Source organism: Aythya ferina (genome assembly GCF_964211825.1).
Source record: "Aythya ferina genome assembly, chromosome: 7".
NCBI classification, from domain to species: domain Eukaryota; kingdom Metazoa; phylum Chordata; class Aves; order Anseriformes; family Anatidae; genus Aythya; species Aythya ferina.
In genome coordinates this window covers 10,919,619-10,939,895 of record NC_140302.1, presented here as the reverse complement: position 1 = coordinate 10,939,895, position 20,277 = coordinate 10,919,619, and the positions used below count along the sequence as shown (strand labels likewise).

The following is a 20,277-nucleotide window of genomic DNA, read 5'->3' as shown; positions in this document are numbered from 1 at the left end:
TTAACAGAAAATGTTTCATAACTTCCATTGATATGCTTATCTTTAAAGTGTAATTAAATAAGCGTAAAACTTGATCAGTGATTTCCTATTTGTTTATTTATCCTACTGTTAGTTTGGGGGTTTAAAATTGATGTCCATATCAGTAAAAGATGTTAAAGGTGTGTATGAAACTGCTTGTTATCTTAAAATTGTTGTGTTTTCCAATTGTTTTAGTAGTTCAGAGAAAGTCTTAGCATCATTGCTTATTACTGAAGAGTAATATTGCATTAGCACCTCGACATATGACCCCAGCACAGTTGTTCCCATTGATGGCTCATTCACTATGAATTTCAAAGCCTATGTGAAATGATTTATGGCAGCGCTTGAAAATATGTTTTGGTAATAGCCTTTTTAATGCCTTTAGGATATTTAATTGCCATTAAGTGGCATAATCTGCTGTTTGGAATGGAGAGCTGGGAGTATTCTGGTTGCAAATACGATAATGAAATGAATTGAGAACAAGGAGGAGTAATAAATGAATGGTTCTGTCCTGTTAACAACTAGCTTGGGCTCAGTGTCCTATTTATGACCAGAGTAAACGCTGTGTGTCACCTACAGTGGGAGGTATTTTCCCCAGCTTCTATGAGGTCTGATCCTGCCTGTGCTGAAGTTGTACAAAAGCTAGGTTAATTTTGATAATAATGGCTCAAGGCCATACAAATCTTTATTTGTAACGACTGAAGTCAGTGGCAGCTCTGCATGTGGCTGGATACGGGGCACATTCAGATGCTGTCAGTCTGGCACAGCTGTGCCAGACTTGGATGTCCATTTTTCTGAACACTGAGCTGGTATCTGTATGGAAGGGTTTTTGGCAAGGTTTTTGTGTTCTGCGTAAATCTCAATGCTTCTGTCAATCTTGATTTGTAACATTTACATCATAATCTCGTTGCATGAACATCAAAACACTAAGAAAGAGTTTCAGACGTTTTGCTTTAAAAATAACATAAAAATTTTCTTAGTGGTATGTCCTGTCCACTTATTTCAGTTGTGATAATGTGTCAGGGTGCTCAGCTAGTAGGCAGATAAGCATTAGAAGAAATGCTTTTTTTTTTTTTTTTTTTTTTGTGGTCATCTATTTGAAGTGGTTGCATTGCTTCCAGGTTTTCTTGGGGGTTTGCAAGTACAGCTGTGTTAATGATGGTTGTCTTTTGTAAGGGATGGCAATTCTGCTCTTAAAAGGAAAGACTATGCAGAAAAATAAAAATAAAGTTTGTGAGATAAATTGTTGAAGTAAGGTAATATTTGGCCATTTTGTAAGCTAAGACAGCATTTAAAAATTTAAGCAACCACTGCACTAATCCTGGAGAATCAAGGATCTCCTTGCTCCAGAATCAATGACGGTTTTGACCTAACGTTTACTCTAGTAGGAAACAAATGGCTTATGTAGGTAGGCTCTTGGTACCTTAGGCAGTTCTGCTTGTGTCTAGCATTTCTTTGTGAACTTGATGCAGTTGGTTTGGGTGGTTAGAATTTATCTTCAGAAGTCTCCATCTAGAAAAGTGTCTGTTCTTCAGAAAGTCAAGTTGTACAGTTTTCCAGCTTCATGTTCGAACAGCTACATGAAAAGATTTCAAGGTCATTGATTAACAAGAGTTTATGTTAAAAAAGATAGAGGCCTCAGACTCATTATTAAACAGTTAAGATTTAAAAAAAAAAAAAAAAAAGAAAAAAGACAAACAACAACAAAAAACAGTTCTCCGAAGTCTTTCTCTGCAAACCAAATGCAACTTTACCAAATGACCGACTTCCCTTGGAGACAAGCAATTGCTTGTGTAACATAGCCACTGTGAAATGTGTCACAGAAAGTGTGATTTTAGATGATTTTGTAAACATACCTAAAATCACACTGTATATTTGGAGTCTTAACATGAAATCAAAATACGATCTAAGGGAGATTTGATGCTGCAATTTTTTGTTTGCTTGTTTTGGGCCTGATCTTCTAATAGCCATGGAGTCTAATAGATTCTGATATATTTATTTATCAAATCATAGTCTAATTGCTATGCAGAATTTTCACTGATGGGTTTTGCAGAATCTTCTAAATAGGGACAGGTAATAGTTGTTCCCAAGTGGTGTTTTAGTTGGAAGATAGATACACAATAAGCCTACCAGAAGCTGTCTTTCCTCATTCAGTTTTTGATATGTGCTATGCCACTGATGTAAGAAAATGGCAAATGCTGTTTCCAGTGTTCTGTGCTGATTCTTGTATTGTTGCCGCTTAGTAAAGATTTTCCAGAAATATCCAGAGAGACAGTGTTGTACAGCAGAGGTAGGAGCAGAAGTCTTGTGCTCAGAGTGAATGAGAAAGACAGAATTAGAAGCTCAGGAGATGAGAAAAGCCAGTGGAAATGTATGCATCAAGAATTCGCATCCATTTTTATAGGCCTAATTTATTATGATGAAACTCTGCCTGTAGTTGAATTATTGAAGAGCTAAGGAGGAAATTGCGGCAGGATGCTGTGCTGTGCCCAGAGTCAGCTTTGGGATCAGTTCCTGTCATGCTCCCTACATGATCCTGTACTATTTCTCCCAGGGATTCTCCTCAGATGGGTGGCACTATCAAAGAGAAAGAAGTAGTATGAGCTAGAGGAGGAGGAGTTCCATACATCATGGGACATTTTGGCTGATATTTCCCCTACAGAAACATTCCTTGCCAACTCAATCTATCTTTTCATCCGTGATAGCACTGTATTCTGAGTTGAATGCACATTTCATTGTCACTATCATCACCTGGGCATGCTATCCACGAACCTCAAACCTCACTGAGAAGCTACCATGAGTCTCAATGAGCAGAAAATTGTGCCCCAAAAGATCTTATTCACTATGGTGGTGCTCACAACCTTCTTATTGTACTTTTAGCGTTATTTCTTCCAAAACAGTATACATCTTGTAGGACAGCCATGCCTTTCAAAATTCCACCTAACAAAAAGAGAATTCTAACTTCAGTATCTTGCTATGAAAATCTAATGATGGCATTGTCTTGCTTGTTTCTTGCCTTGTACTGTTTCCACCCAGTTTCAATTTCTCTGCTGCTTGCTGCAGTAGTCAAAAGTGCTGGTGCAGGCAAATGCAAAACATAAATTTGATACTTGCTTACAGTCAAGCAGAGAATTACCCTTCTGTATTCAAAGCTTGTTTAATTTTGAAAATGATACAGGCCTTTCCTAGTCTGCAGAAATCTTCTGACTTTGGAGAGATAAATATTTGGAGTAATTATTTGTTCCAGTGAAGTTTCACTCTCAGTGAAATGTCATTTTCTGACTTTAAAACATGCTTTTGTCAGAATATCTCAGCTCACTTTTTTTTTTTTTTTTTTTTGTAAGAGTGGCAGATACAGTTTGATACTTAATCTGTTTGCATGATGGATATCAGTGCAGTTTTTGTTGTTTTGTTTGTTTAATAGATTGCTTTATTTGTTGGCAATTCACAATGAACTTTAAAACATAATCTTTTAGAACCTTTTCTGGATGCTTCTTTTATGCAAGTGCTTTGTTTTCTCCTTAAGTGATTCCTACTAGAAATATAACATCGGCAGGAGATGTTTCTCTGTCATGTTCTGTGGTAAAGATCAATGCACAGAAGTCATTTATTTTATCTGCAGTATCCATAATTGATGCCTGATCTTTTAGTGGAACATCTGATTCTTTCATAGGCTTCCTGTGAAATACACTTAAATGCCTTATTTATTGCCTTTAGCTAATAGCTTTTAAATTTCTCCTGGTTTCCTGAATAATTTTCTTGGGCTAGATTTCATTTTTGAAACGATGTGTTGTCGTTTGGCTTCCTGTTTTCCCCTGTTATGTTCTTCCTCCCTCAGGGAGAGGGGAGAATTTCAGACTTTCATGGATTAGCTTGCAACATCATTTGAAATTCTTATATTTTATATTTTCAGACTTTTCTCTTTCCATTTATTTCTCCTTTCTTTTTCCTTTTTTCAAGACCCCGAGTCTTCTGACACATTTCACCTATCATTTGTAATGGTTGTTGACTTTCTTGTCATCCTCCTTTTCTGTCACAACAGGGCTGCATCATATTTTCCTCATGTTTTGAATCAGTTCTGTTTTTTTTTTTTTTTTTTTTTTTTGTTTTGTTTTGTTTTGTTTTTTCTTCTTCTGTGAGAACAGAGTCAAAACTGCTTGCCTGATGTTCTTTTCTTTCTGTTCCAAGAAGCAGCTGTTTAAGGTGCTGAGGATTTGCTACTGGAAATAAAATAGACTATCAGAATATATTCATGTTTTTCACTGTTTACTATATTCTGAGAACTTCAAGAGGCCACAGTAGATTTTTCTGTAGTTGCTTGCATCTATCAGATGGGAGGCTATCAAGTCATCCACTCTTCTCTGAGTCTTTCCTCACCTTATTGCATAAGGAAAAGTTTGAAGAGTATTTCCAGCTTCAAGAATGTTCAGTTTCCTGTCTGACAGAGTTTGTGTGCTCATTGCTTTAAAACTATTTTTTTTTTGTATTATCTTTATATGTTGAGAACCTGTTTCACATACAATTATAAAATATTTGAGAATTACCCTCTGAAATGAATGCTTTCCTAAGGCAATACAGATCTATACCCTGCAGATTCTATCTTGTGATTCCTCAGATTGCATTCTTGGTATGAGCATACCGCATGAGTGTGGAATTTTTTTAAGCAGTTCTTAGTGCTCAAGTACATGAATTCATGCACTCTGCCCTTCCAATAAGCAAGCCCTCATCCTTTGTGTTGTCTGCCAGTTGGCTTTTGGCTGGGGATACTTTTGGAGCTTTTTTGCATCTCTCTGCCTGACCATCTGAGAGCTGTAATTCCAGTCATGTGAATGATTTATTGAACAAACAGTAGTCAGAGCAGTCTAACTCTTTGATGAAAGATTGGTTTCTTGTTGGTTCCTTCATTCAGAAGACAACATCCTCATTGGAGAGGGTGCCCAGGATGCCTTGATGTGGCTTCCCATGGTTTGCCACTTGTCGCTTCCTTTCTGTTATAATGTATTGGGTTTACAGCTGCTGAATTTGTCATCTGAGGACCACATACATCGCTGAGATAGCAGGCTAAATCATCCATCCTATCCTCTCCTCAACACTATATGTAACGTCTCTTGGTTGTACTTTGGAGATGTGTGTTTGTGGACTTGTCTCTAATTTCTCCGATAGAAAAACAGGTTCTAGTGATTATCCACTTAATGACCTTTAAACCATTATCTAGTGCTATTAAATTCCAACATAGTATTAAATTTGGATGAAAGGGACATGCATTTTAAATGACAGATGTCTTCAAAAACATTTGTTCTGTAATTTTAAAAGGAACCAATTTTCCACTTAAAAATAAATTGTCTGGGTTTCTTGATTATTTTCTGCTTCCCAAGGAACCATTAAAATTTCCCAGAACATTTCTTGTTATCATTTAGCATCTTTTTGATACTTTCCACATATTCTGAAATATTCTTGCTTTTTATGACAGAAATTGGGATTTAAGTAAATATTTCAGTATGCTAAGAAAAGAACCTAGGAAATAACACTAGCTTGCCTTTACTCCCTAGACATGATACTGAGTTTGATTTTGATCAATAAATTTGTAGTGGCTTTATTTACCTGACCAGGTAATTGAATTATTAATAACACCATTTTGGAAGAAATAGACTTTTACTTTCATTTCAGAAAAATTTAGAAACTTTTTCTCGTCTATTATGATGCCGTTTCTATGGCACTGGGAAACAAAAAGAGTTGTTTCCATTAAAAAATATGAGGGAGATAATCATGTTCTTACACTTAATGAAATTAGTTTTTGTTTGTTTGTTTGTTTTCCCCAATCTCCACCAGAGTTTTCTCCTTTCCTAAAATGCTAGCTTAGTCTTAGAATCTTATTAGTTTATACCAACTGGTTTAGCCAAACCCATTTTAGTAGTCGCATCTCATATAATTCTAGGTGAGACAACCATGATTTTGACAAGGTGAGAAAACTAACGTCTTTTCGTTATGCTGCTTATCCGAAATCATGTGAGCACTGAAATTTTAATAAATCCCTCTCGATTGTTTTTTATACACTTTTATAATGTGAGATTATATTGCAAAGTAAAATTGAAACATAAGTTGTCTCTTAAATTTTATGAATCATAAGGTTTTTGTATTAGAATGGTCCATTTTTCTGTTTATTTATTTATTTTTCCACAGCACACAAAACACAGGAAGTTGTAGACGTGCAGTTGACATTATCTGATTTATGGTTTTTTACTGGATTTAAAAGTTTTAGCACTTTGTATGATCTCTAATGGCTTACAGGTTGAATAACTTTAGGAAGCATTAAAGGCCTGGTTTGATGTCTAGTTTAATGCTTCTTCTAAGAGCAATTTGTAGAGATTAGGATTTAGTGAGACATCACTGGAGGATTAGCAATTGCTTCTTAAGGCATTCTTAGTTGACAGCTAATGGATAGCTTTGCCTGATAGCTCTTTTGTAGTCCAGTGCTGCTGGATAAAAATCAATGAGAAAGTGAACTTAATTTTGTTTATCCATTAATTTTGGTTTTAACAGATGAGTTCAGCTGCCATAGTAACTTGCTTAGTATGTTGTCCCCATCTATCACGATCTAGGTAACCTCAATTAACACACTGATTAATCCTCAAATTCTTCTTCAGTTGTTCCCTTCGTGACTGCACAATGTGAAGGAAATTGCTCATGGTGTGCCTGAGAGGAGAGAACACGTGGTCATGAATACCCAGATAATAAATAGAGTCTGAAGATATCTAAGACCCTTTTCCTCAGGTTTCCTGCTCTCCCTACGTGCAAAACAAAACTGTAGTTAAATTAATTTTTGTATTTTCTTTTCTTAATTTGTTCCACATTTTGATACTATTTAAATGTAAAACCAATAGCTGCTTTGAACTCTGCTAGTAGCTGGGAATCCCTAAGTGCATTTTAAATGTCATCACAGAGACACCAAACACTGTACAAAATGGCTTTATTTTTAAAGACTTTTAAATGGGAGTGAAAAAAAACTATGTAACTGTTAATTTATGCTGGACTTTTTGTGAGAAAGCCACAGCCCTCAGTTGGAATCTGCAAGGATTTCCGTAGCTGTTAATAGTGTTTCCAAGTGATGTGTCCCATCTAATTTAACCACTATAGTCCTTAACTTTGACTGTCATATCTGTTGAATACTGCCTGGGGGGACAGTTCTTCCCTCTAACATCCAGTGACACAGAATAAAAATATAAACCAATATTTCAATTGCAACATTTTCACCACTGATTTAGAAACCAGTATTTAAGTATTTATTTGCTCATATATGCATTCATTTGCTTTTTCAAGGTTAAAAAACAAAACAAACAAACAAAAAAACACAACAGTACATTTGGGAAAAGTTCAAGGAGAATTTTTGTCCTCTTCCAGCCGCCACTGCCAGCAGGAACTACCTGTGTAGCTGTTTCTGTGCAGTAGGCAGGATTATGGACAAAAGGTTTTAGTAAGAAAGTTGTGAAGCTCCTAAATGTGTATGCTGAGTGCATAGCATTTAAGAGAAAGCTTCAGAGAAAATGATCTAGGCAGCAATTTTATAAATTCAAGAAATGAATGCATGGGAGAGCTATTACAGGAGACTGCAAAATATTCCATTTTGCACTACAAATATATTCCATTTTACACTTTTAAAATTTAGCTTTAAGTAAAAATGATCCAGATCTTTATTCTCTAATCAAACAAAAGCTTCTAGGCTGCTACTGTTGCATGAAACATTTCTCTTCCTAAGATTTGATATGATGCTGCTGTGAGATACAGTTAGCAATGACACACCTGACAAGTTGAAGAAATAGTTTTGGGATTTGCAGATATATTTGCAGGTTTTATGATTGTTTTGTTTGTACTTTCATTTGTTTCTTAATAGTGATGGTGAATGCTCTTTGAAATACAGCATGAGACAGGTAGTAAACATACACTGATTAGATCTGAGTGTGTATCTTCTTGTTTAGCAACAATTTTACTGGATCTAGTTTAGTTTATTTACATTCTAATACATGCTTAAAATTTTAAAATAAATTACAAAATGTAATCTTCTTAAAGAAAACTATTTACAGAGAAATGATAGCTCTAAGTGTCTTTAACCCTTTTGTTTTCCACCAAAGCAAATATTAATCCTCACTAAACCTGAAAAATGAATCTAAGCGTAGGTTTCCCCTGTCTTTGCTAGTATTTGCCAGAGTAGTTACTTCTCTGTGTTCCTCCAACTTCTTACAGTATTGGATTAGAAAACTGTCTTCAGTCTCTCATGTGAAAGCTCAGCATGCAGCTCTTGTTGATCCCTGCCTTTGGAGCCATCCAGCCTGGGGGAAGCCTCAGGGATTTAGAACACCTGCTGACGTGCCCAGTGCTGGCTGCAGGACCTGCAAGCTCAGATCGTTACTGTGATCTGAACATTGAACAACGCTTACATTGCCATTTCACCATCAGTGGATCTGCTTATGGAAAACACCTTTTAAGATTCTGGTAATGCTACAAGTATTTTTATTATTTTTAATGCAAGCCAATAACTAATCTACTGTTATTAGTGATCAGGAATATTTGGCTTTAAGTACAAGCTGGGCATTGTTGCTGTCAAGGTTAAAACAAAGTAAGAGTCTGTGAAGTGTATTATCCTTAACAGCAGAGGCATGTGTATCTGGGGCTTTTCAGAAGCTCTTTAAATTTAATAGCACTGTGGCTATCTCAGAGGCCTGCCGCCAAGGAGCCAGTGCCACAGAAGAGTAAATGGGAGATGGAGGTTAAGCTGCTGACCAAGCAGAGGGTGGTGTGAGGGTGGTACCACAGCTCAACTGCTGTTGACGTAGTTTGGCCTTGGGGTGTTAAGGACAATGAATTCAGGATCTGTGCAGTTTCTCTTGCAAAATTTCTATAACTGATCATTTAATAATATTTGTTAGTCTCAATCTTCTACGTTGGAAATATTGTTAAGTAGCCCATCCCTGCTGCCAGAGAGCTTCATTTGATCAGCAATCTTAATGCTGGTTTAGTGTATTGAAGCAAAAACTGTTGTGAAATCTTTTGTGTTAAGCGTATAGCACAAAACTGAGAGGGGAAAAAAAAAAAAAGCAATGCTGCAAGGATGATGAACAAACAAACATTTCTTCTTAGCTAGCAAATGGCGGTCTAGCCAGAGGAAGTCCTCCTTACAGCACTGCTGTATTTCTTTCTGCAGAAGAGGCTGCACAGTAGCCAGGCAGGCTGGAGGAGCTGGGGGGCCAGCCTGCTGCACCGTGTAGTGTAACTCTGATTTTCTGATTCTGATTTTGTGGGTGCTAAGATGTTCTGAGAGGTGGTTTTTCTTGTTGTGTTTTTTGTTTATTTTTGTTTTTCCTTTAAAGCATCTGAGTAAGGGACTTCAAGTGTTGTGGCTGAAACTTTTGGTACTGGACGAGTCTTTAATGTAGCAGGCAACTTCAAGCTGGAAACACTTCCTAGCCATGCATACATACTTGACAGGGCTCAGGGTTGTAACACCAGCCTAGCATTTGGTAATGTATAAACCACATCTTCAGCTGTTAGTAAAGCAGATAATTAGAGAAATTGTTTCTTCATTAGTAGTTGTAAGTTCAAAGTCTTGCCGATTGTTGTTTGAGATCTGTAAACTCACATACTTCATAATTCTTCCCTAATTGAATGAGTATAGTTCAGTTTAAACTGTCTGTACTCTGATATTTTTACTTTTTTCTTGAAAATGGTGATTTGAGTTCGTAATTTATTTCTAATGCAGTACAAATAGAGCCTTTTTTTTTTTTCCTACAGAAATTAATCTTATTGCTCTTCAAAGTTACCGTAAGGGTAGGATTTGAATTTCACCCCAGCTAGTTGTATTTTTATATTCCACTTTTGCTAGGTAATAAATGGGAGATGCTAGCCACTTTTATAGAAGTGCTTTAAAAAATCAGAAGCACTTATGAAATACAAAAAAATGCTATTGACCTTTTGTGAAGTTTTCTTTCCAAATAATCCATCACTGGTTGATCACCCGGTACAAAATTACAGCTTTCTATTCCAGCTGCTGTACCTCCTATCACTCCTCAGTTTTAGAAGACCTGGAAAAAGATGTGGCTGTTTCATCACCAGTGCGCAATGTGTTCATAGGAAATACAGAGCTGGTGTTTATCTTTTCTCAGTATGCTTTCAAAACCCAAGTCACTGAAGGGCCTTGTATGGCTACCACTGATGAACAGCTGTCTCCTGTAGCTCATGTTTCTGCTCTCCTGGGAAGAGCTCAGCTTTGCAGCTTCATAGCACAGGTTGGAGGTAGCAAACTTGATGTTCTTTCTTACTGCATTCCCTTGGTGTCGGTCATTACCCAGAGATTAGTTTCAGGTCATTAGCCCAGAGAGAGCCAAACATTGGTTCAGGTTTCCTACCACTTAGGTAATTTGGATGGCTCACCACATCTCCTAAGGAATACTGTTTCCAGAGTCTTGTTATTTTTCCTATTTATCTAGCAAATGTTAGTATTTTCTATGCTGTTTCACCTCTTTGTTTTTAGTAATTGTCAGCCCCACACTGATTATTTTTAAGATTATCTTACTGTATATGCAAAACATATCACTTATTAGAGGACTTCATTTCATTATAATCATGTGTAAGTCCATCATGACTATTAAAATTATAAAACTTTAATTTGAATTTTTAATAAGGGCTTTGATCCTGAGAATAATTACAAGCATTCAATTATATTCGTATATTATCGATGTCTATTATGTGTGTGTATTATTATGCAGAGGGATTACTTACATGTGAGTTACTGATGTATGAGTATTTGCATAATTAAGTCCTTATTTTACCAGCTTTGGGAAACACTATTATTGCTATATATGTAGTAACATTTTTCAAGGGTACGTAATTTTATTTTCAGTAATGATTTAGATGTTTAGAAGCCTTGGCTTCTATGAAGAATATTTATCTACCTAAGTGTGTGTAAATGGTTTAGGTGTTACGGCATAAGCTGTCCCTTTCAGCTTAAAATGCTTGTAAAATTGAGTAAGTTATTGCTAATATACATGCATGCACACACACTTTGCTTTCTTCATTACTGAAGTGCAGCCTCTGCTGACAGAAAATACACTTATATTTTAACCTTGTGCAAAACAGGATTTAACAGCTGGGGTATATAGAGCAGAAGTTAAACCTTCAGGAAAAGTTAGTTTAGTAGTACTATGTTTTTCCTCGTTGCAAATTTAAAAAGGTCCCCTGGAATATATGAGCATACCTGTGCCTTCATGAGAGTATAAAGCATGTGTACACTACATCTAGTAAAAATTTCCTAAATGTGTTTTTTTTTCTTTTTTTCTTTTTATTTTTTCTATATTCAACATTGAGAGAAAAAGAAGGCTGAGATAATTCTATTATAAGAATGGAATTTCTTGGGCAGTGGGGAGGGTCCAAAGAAGAACATCACTGTGATTATATCTCAGCTCTCAAAACATAGATGGATGTTTCTTGTTCAGCACAGCAGTTGATGCCCATGGATCCTGGTTTCCTCAGCCTGCCTTGCCTGTGAGGTGCTGTTCCTCACAGACCACGGGGGTTCCTCTCCCCCACATCCTGCTTTGGAAGGTGACTAGGGTAAATCTGGCACGTTTCTTCATGTTTCTTCACGTTTCCTCTGCATTTATCCCTTTTGGGAACAATGAAAGGACCCTCATGTTGTCACAGGTAACACATCCCATAAATTCTTTAAAAAGTATTTCATTCAAAATATACTATAACTACCATAGATTATGCAGGAGCCCTTCATTCTGTTTTGCTACCATTAATCTAAGTAATTGATCACTGAACTAAAAGTGTTTATGATAATTTTGTTTGCTATGTAAAAACACAGTGTAGTCAATGTTAGAGTAAACATGACAAACTTGCCAGTTTAATATATAAATATATATATATATGTGAAATTGAAAGCAGTTACGAGTAAATGGAGTGGGAGGTAATGCTGAGACATAATACCAGTGATAATTGGGAACTGTGCAAGCCTGATTCATTAGATGACAAAGAATACAACACATTAATCATGAGAGAACTACTTTGGATTAAAGAAATATGATTAAAAAAAGGAAGTTAATCAACAGGAGAATAATGATGAACAACAAATAGATAAAAATGGAAAAGCTGGGAGCACCTTACCTTAGGAATTGAGGGCATGAGGGCAATTGCTAAATGATATCAAATTGTTAGGAAAAAAAACAACTATGAATTATTGCAGTTGTCTTTATAAACAGTTTAGTGAAATTCTAAAAATGGCATAGGTCTAATAATGGTTTTGTAAAGAACTGTGGAAGTAAAGCTACAGTATATATATATATTCTAAATACTTGAGAAGAAGATTGTATATTATATAATGGAATACTTTTTTTTTTTTTTTTAACAAGTAACTAACTAATGTGTTGAATAGCTTGATATAAAGTTACAAAATTTTGATCTGCAGGTCTAGATAGGTTGAAAAACAACAACAACAAAGTTAAAATACCCAGATAAGGTTCTTTCTGAATGATTAGTGCGGACTTCTAACAATGAAGGCTTCCTAGGTGGGTTCAGAAAGCATCGTAATGACTTACTGGTACTTAAAACATAAAAGTATCTGTTCTGACAGTGTATGTGTTTAAAACTATAAGTATTTAAAACTTAAGATACTTAAAACAAACATGACCGCAATAAGTATAGGTGAGGGAAAGGAACAGCCATGCTGATCAAAGTCATGACCAAAGCTGGTATGGAAAACAGCTGGAAGCAGCAGAGAGGAAGTCGCGCCTGATTTGTGGTATTTGGAGAGAATCTCCAGCTGGCCGATTTACACGTTTGCCTTTGCATCATTTAGTTGATTTTGTCACATGGCATTGGAGAAAAAGGGCAATAATGCTTTCAAGTGAGCAAGTGGTATACAAAATCAATGTCTGTATGTATCATATAAAATCATGTTAAATAGACCACAAAATGAAAACCAGAACAATTGATTTCCAGGAGATCTTGGGGGAACAGTCTTGGCGTGGTGCTTATTCTGGTGTATGAAAGAGAGTGCAGGTCCTTTTATCTAATGAGGGGATTAGAAACGTTCAGATGAATGTTACATTTGTGGGTTTGAATTCTTCTCACGTACGGATACCCTCCAGGTTTGAATCTTGACCTCTTTGCACATTTTCAGTTCTGATCCTGCTCAGACCTACTTAGCTAATGAGATATAAGATCATTGCCTGAGGTAGAAAGACTGTGGCACATCAGAATTCACAGAGATGTTGTTTTATACTTGAGTGGAAATAGCAGGGAAGGAGTTGCCAAATATGCTGTGCTTTACAATTAATATTTTAAGTATGTTTTGAAGATGCATGTGTCTCTTTTTGCTCTTCATGGCTCTATGATGGTATGATGCATCAAAGAAAGTGGAATCAATATATGTTTTCTTTGGTGTAATTGCAGATGTTATGCTGCTGCACCCAACTGTTTTGCAGTTGGGTGTAACTGTAATGGCTAAAGATTTTTATTTGTGATTACTATTTTGTTGAACTATATTATGGAGGTGAGTTCCTCAAGTTTTTGTGCCATTATTTCATTATCTATCAAATAATGTTCACTGAGGAATTAACTCTTCCATTTTAATCCATTAAATGTTTTTCTGCTTGTTGTTATCATTGTAACATACATCTTACTATGTGTTTTGCTGATGACCTTTAATGATGATGATTTCAGCATACTTCAGTGTGAACCAAATTGGATGAGTGGCCTTTACAGTGGAAGGAAATACATGCCACATGTATGGCATCCTTCCCTTAGTTCTTTCTTATCTCTCAAACCTGTATTGCACTGGTACATAGCAAACATGTTATACATGCAGGGTACTAAGCAGAACCTTCTGTTTCTTTATGTAGGTTGTTTTGAGTGTTGAATAGTGTAGGTTGTTTGAGTGATGAATTGATAACGGAGGCAGGGAGCATGGTGCTTCAGCTGTGGTCTGTGTCCAGTTGATATGTCAGTTCCCTTCAGGTGTTACCAGAGGAGTAGGAGATAAGAGCATACTGCTACTCTGTTGAATGCTGCTCCCTGCAAATCACTTCTGCAGCCAAGTCATTAGTCCTCTTCATGACAGTACAGTGTGCTTTTCCTGCTGCTGTCTGTCACATGCATGTGCTGCTAAGCCTAAACATGGTATGTGAATTTGTGCGAGTGCAATTTTAGACAGGATTGTTGAAACTTAAAAACCAGGATAAAAACTCCCTCTAATCTAAAACTGCATTGTATGTACCCCATGTGAGAATATGTAAGTCAGTAATAGCTTAAATACTACTGCAGTCAGTCTACATAGACAAATATTCGGAGGAAATGTGGATAGCTGGAACAACTTCATTGTACAATTTAATTATCTTTTTAAACATGCATCTGTCTGATATACATATGACTGCTCTTTTACAGGGCTTTCTTGTGTTTCATTGGGAAAGCTGAACTTCCCAATTTAGAATGAACAGCTGAAATCTTTCAGCTTACAAGAATAATTCATTTATTAGTTAGCACCTAAAAATCACCAATCTCAAGGGAAATGTTGAGGAATAATTAATAATTTTCATGTAATTTACAGAAAATGCTGCAACCCTGTCACTTTCGCAATGCAAAAGCAAGTCAAGCAGGGTATGTTGCTATGAAACACTGCAACTGTGAATAATGGGTTAAAAGTAGATTACTGGTTTGCACCTGATTTTGAAATATAACTTTTGGATTAGATTCGCTCAATAAAACTTGTCTTTCAAATAACACTACTCATGCTCAAGGGGCAAACCCTTAGCCTGCAGTGTTGAGAGCAGCTATTCTGTGAAGATAAGCCTCTCCTTCGTATCAGCCATACCTTGTTCTAATTGAAGTGATCATTCCTGAACAAGAGCAGTGAATTGCACAAAGCTGACTTAACACATTGATGTCTTTGTCCCTGTTCTATTTTGCTTTTCCCCTGTGTATACTTTAATACTTAGAGCTGGATTTCCCACTAAGTAGGGTGTTATGACACAAGAATTGTTTAAAATACTTCTCTATAGTATCTTTAAAACAAAATAAAATCCTTTTTCATATCTTGATTTTCACTGAAGCACAGTTTTAAAATAAATACCAGGATTAAGTCATTAATAAGTGCTGGGTTTGTTAACTGGCTCTGGAAGTAGGAGGTGCTGGGAACTTTGCAGAAGCCTGGGGTCCGGTGCTTGTGGTGGGTCTGAGCTGAGGGAGGCAGACAGCAGGAATCTCTGAGAGGAGCCTCTTCTGTCTGGGGTGCAAACCTCATGTACTCCAGCTGGGGTTTCAGCCTAGGGACAGAAGTGGAGGCATTATGCTTATACTGACAGGTGTACGTGACAGGATATGTGTGATACGTAGTTGCTATAGTGAAAATATCAGACAGTGGACTTCCGCTTTTTCCAGATACTACCTTTCTTCGTGTGCATTTCAGCTAGAGGCCCACAGACAATTTAGGTACAGAACTCCTTATAAAATCTTCAATATTGCCATATCCTCAACTATTTCCTCAGTCTTTGAGCCCCAGCTTTCTGATATTAGTCATCTATCAGGTCATCTGTTAGACCTGTTGCTATCTGAGATCTATGCTGTAATACATAATTTTACGGGCAAAGAAACTAAGTCACAGTTGGGTAACTCAGAGTCAGAGTGGTTTGGATCAGAGGGGACCTTAACGATCATCCAGTTCAAACATCCCTGCCGTGGGCAGGGATAAACTTGTGGAGGATAAGCAGTTGTACGTAGAATACAGAGCCCATCATGTTTATGAAATTATAAACACCAGTTGCTCCTCCATGATAACTCTGGAGCAGTATGAACCTGACAAACTTATTGTAATGTCCCTAATGAGAAACTTCTACTTGCTGTTTGCACTGTGCCCATGGCTACACTACAGCCATATCTGCATAAAAATGCTACTGAGCTGTGAGGACCAGCCAAGCACAAGGAGGGAGGTGAATGTGGCCGGGAACCAACAGTCACATCACCCACAAGAATCCCAACTCAGAAAATGGAGAACAGCCTTTGATTCTTCAAAAATTTTTAAGTCAGATGATCTGTAGGTTAGTATATGATAGGATTTCAAACCATGGTATCTGATCTATTTAAGCTCCAGCTTCTGAAATTGGGTATTTATTACGCGCAAACATAACATATTTCAGTGTGAAATTCTAAATATGTAATGTCCTTAAAGCACAGAACAAATTTTAAAAAAAGATTATAAAATTCTGGTGTTCAAACATTTGCTGTTGTCAGGAGAGCTCTCTGTAGTTTTCTTTTTTTTCGCTTTGTTCTCATGTTCTTTTGACATCCATAGCCAGTGTTACAATTAAAAGGAGATAATAAAAGGATACTAGCACTTCAAGTTTAGGGCATATCATTTTATATTACAACATCTTAGAAGATCATGGCATCGTTTAGTAAAGTTTGTTAGCTTTGATACCAAACGAATATACTAAGCTGAATGAACTTCCATTTGGCTTAAAACATCATTTATAGGAGTATAAATGAACCTGCAAGGCTTTTGCCCAAAAAGTAACTTGGGCATTGCTTTTAGTCTGCACAGCAATATTAGTCTATTGCTATTAGTTATTAATATATCTAATGTAGATATGTAAATAAGGATAGGAATTGCTTCTATAGAGCTTTGAGGAGAGGATAACTATGATGGCCATTGATGCAATGCCCAGGCACCTCATTTTTCAATTGGTGTCAAGATGTCTAATAATAATGAGACAATTATAACACAATTTTTTGGCCTTTTTTTTGATCAAAGAACTGATAGGAAGCTCATTTTTCATAGAATCCCATTCAGTGTATAGAGAAAGACTTTTCTGCACAGATTTTATACAAGCATTGGTATTTTTTCTCATAACATAATTTTCTAAGCATTACAACAGAATTTTCAGTAAATTTTGCACATGCCAACATTAGCATATGTGATTAACTTTGATTTAAAAAAAAAAAAAAAAGATCCATTCCCATTTACTCTGATGAAGAATTGCTTTTCACTTAGAAAAATACCTGTAATTAAGATAATGAGCAGTGAGTTAGGTTGCTGGATGTGTAAAATAATTAAATAATTGTAATCAACCATTGCCAAGGTCTTCTCTGTATACACTTTGTGAGCAATGTGGTTAATACAGTGTTGCTACAATAGCTGTCACATTCTTTTTGACCTCCCATCTAAGATGCTACTTGATTTAGTTTTGGGAGAAAAAACACAAACAAACAAACAAAAACAACAGAATAAATGTATTTTTAAATTTTTAGGTGAAAGCTAGAAGCAAACCCTTATATTCTTTTGCTCACTAAAGACTCATGGAAATATCAGTTGAATATTACATCAAAGACAGTGCTAATGTCATTTAACATTTGAAAGGGTAAGGGATTCACATATTCTGCAAATCTCTTCACTTGATCCCAGAGCTACAGAGGTGAAAAAGCTGCACTGTGCTCCTGCTATAATCCAAGCAACAGCAGCATCTTCTCTGCTCTTTCTGCAGAGGCTTTGGGGAGCATACAGGACACCCTCTGTGCTTGGTGTGACAGCTCAGGGGTATGTACACAGTGCTGCTTTGCCGCGGTGCGATGAGTCTGGTCAGAATTGACAGTTCTCTCTGCAGCTCCATGTCCTGCAGTAGGACATTAAAGCAAAGATGTGTTATTTTAGGAGATATACTGAGAGAAGAAATTGATCCATAGTAGCACTCCCATAAATTTGTCTTCATGTTTGCCTGTGTCTGCATCTTCTGATTTACATTCAGTAGAGCCTATGTGAAGACTGAAATTTCCTGCTCCATGTTGCCAATTTTCAGTATTTCATTTTGATTTATCTGGCACTTGGTACTGTTTTCAGTGCTCCTGGGCTCTTCTTTTCATCTGAAACTAGGCTTTCTTTCTCTCTTTTTTTTTTTCCCCCCCTCCTAAAGTAAGTTGTGATAATAACCATCGTGAAGTATTTTTTTTTCTTTTGAAATTAGAGAAATATCAACAGAATAGCTAAGCAGTCTGAGATATGTGAACTTCAAATGAGATTAGCACAAAAATATTGACACTTTGTGATCAAGTAACGTTAAAAAAAAACAACAACTAGTTGGAGAATCTGTCAAATTGTTAGGAAGGGCAACTGGTGATAAAACAGATTAACAATAACCTATTTATAAATTTGTAGATTTTAAATCTCTTGAAATCTTTGTGATACTGTAGTCTGGCTCTGGTCAGAGACACAGAAATTAATCCTGTATTTTTTTAACTTTTTTGCTGCGTCAAAACCTATGCTTTTTACAAGCAATACTATAAAAGTTTTCCAAAGACAACCAAATCACTCAACATAGAAATCCCAGTAACTTCTGGGGCACTTACTTTAAGGTGCACGAACACTTTTAGTGTCAATCAGGCCCTGATTGCAAAGGTTGTGAAGTTGCTTTTAGCCATATTACCTGTAATCTTGATTTAAAGATTTCATGTGATTGAGGTTGTGTAAATGTATAAGAAGTTGCACACTGAAGTTTATAAAAGCCTGCTTTTGTGTCATCTTAAATAGACCCGAAGATGTTGTTCTAGTCATGCTTAAAGGAAGAAACTCTTTTGAAGTTCAGTGAGAATATTTCCTGAGATGTCTTTTTGCTTTATGCAATTAAAAAAATTAAAAAGTGGCTATCTTTAATAAATCATAGGGAACTTTTGTTTTATATTGACTTGTTTTTATCATGCAGTATCAAATTGTGCTGCTAAATGTGCCAGTCTTAAAATAATATTGCTATCAAATTCATTCTTGCATATACACTTATTTTTTCTCATATTTTTAAAAATAAATAACAACTTTTCATATACTCTTTAATTTCTACTAATTTTCTCTGCATGTTAAATGATTTCTGGTTAACTGAGAAATTTAGGGGATTAGGGTTTCCTCTAGGCTGCCTGGTGATCAAGTGCCTGAGCCACCTGATCCGATGAAACCTGCCCTGAGCAGGGGCTTGGCTTGGATGACCTCTTGGGAGGTCCCTTCCCAGCCAACCTGGGTGATCATTCTGTGGCATAGGAAATGCTGTAATGCAGTAAAAATATATAATTTAGCAAAAGTTAGCCACTTTGAGGAGGGATCAAAGGTTGGTCATTTGTGTTTTGTCAGTGGCTGCTCCAGGTCAGCATTAGGGGGCTGGCAGGGACAGGAGTTTCTCAGCAAGCATGGACACAGCTCAACATATCACAGAATCACAGAATTTCTAGGTTGGAAGAGACCTCAGGATCATCGAGTCCAACCTCTGACCTAACGCTAGCAGTCCCCACTAAACCATATCCCTAAGCTCTACATCTAAACGTCTTTTGAAGACTTCCAGGGATGGTGACTCCACCACTTCCCTGGGCAGCCTGTTCCAATGCCTAACAACCCTTTCAGTAAATAAGTTCTTCCTAACATCTAACCTAAAACTCCCCTTACTCAACTTAAGCCCATTCCCCCTCGTCCTGTCACCAGGCACGTGGGAGAACAGACCAACCCCCACCTCGCTACAGCCTCCCTTGAGGTACCTATAGAGAGCAATAAGGTCGCCCCTGAGCCTCCTTTTCTCCAGGCTGAACAAGCCCAGCTCCCTCAGCCGCTCCTCGTAGGACTTGTTCTCCAGGCCCCTCACCAGCTTTGTCGCCCTTCTCTGCACCCGCTCAAGCACCTCCATGTCCTTCTTGTAGCGAGGGGCCCAAAACTGAACACAGTACTCGAGGTGCGGCCTCACCAGAGCTGAGTACAGGGGGACGATCACCTCCCTAGCCCTGCTGGTCACACTGTTCCTGATACAAGCCAGGATGCCGCTGGCCTTCTTGGCCACCTGAGCACACTGCTGGCTCATATTCAGCTGACTATCCACCATCACTCCCAGGTCCTTCTCTGCCTGGCAGCTCTCCAACCACTCATCTCCCAGCCTGTAGCTCTGCTTGGGGTTATTGCGCCCCAGGTGCAGGACCCGGCACTTGGCCTTGTTGAACTTCATGCAGTTGACCTCAGCCCATCGGTGCAGCCTATCCAGATCCTCCTGCAGAGCTTTCCTACCCTCGAGCAGATCGACACATGCGCATAGCTTGGTGTCATCTGTGAACTTACTGAGGGTGCACTTGATGCCCTCGTCCAGATCATCGATGAAGATATTACAGAGGACCGGCCCTAGCACCAAGCCCTGGGGGACGCCACTAGTGACTGGCCTCCAACTGCACTTGACTCCATTCACCACGACTCTTTGGGCC

General features: G+C 37.3%; 1 protein-coding gene across 3 annotated transcripts in view; it reads left to right on the top strand.

Annotated features, from left to right (window-relative positions):
- NRG3 (neuregulin 3) overlaps positions 1-20,277 on the top strand; it is a gene marked incomplete at its 5' end in the record, with an annotated part of 417,127 nt that overhangs the window by 13,275 nt on the left and 383,575 nt on the right. The window lies entirely within an intron of this gene.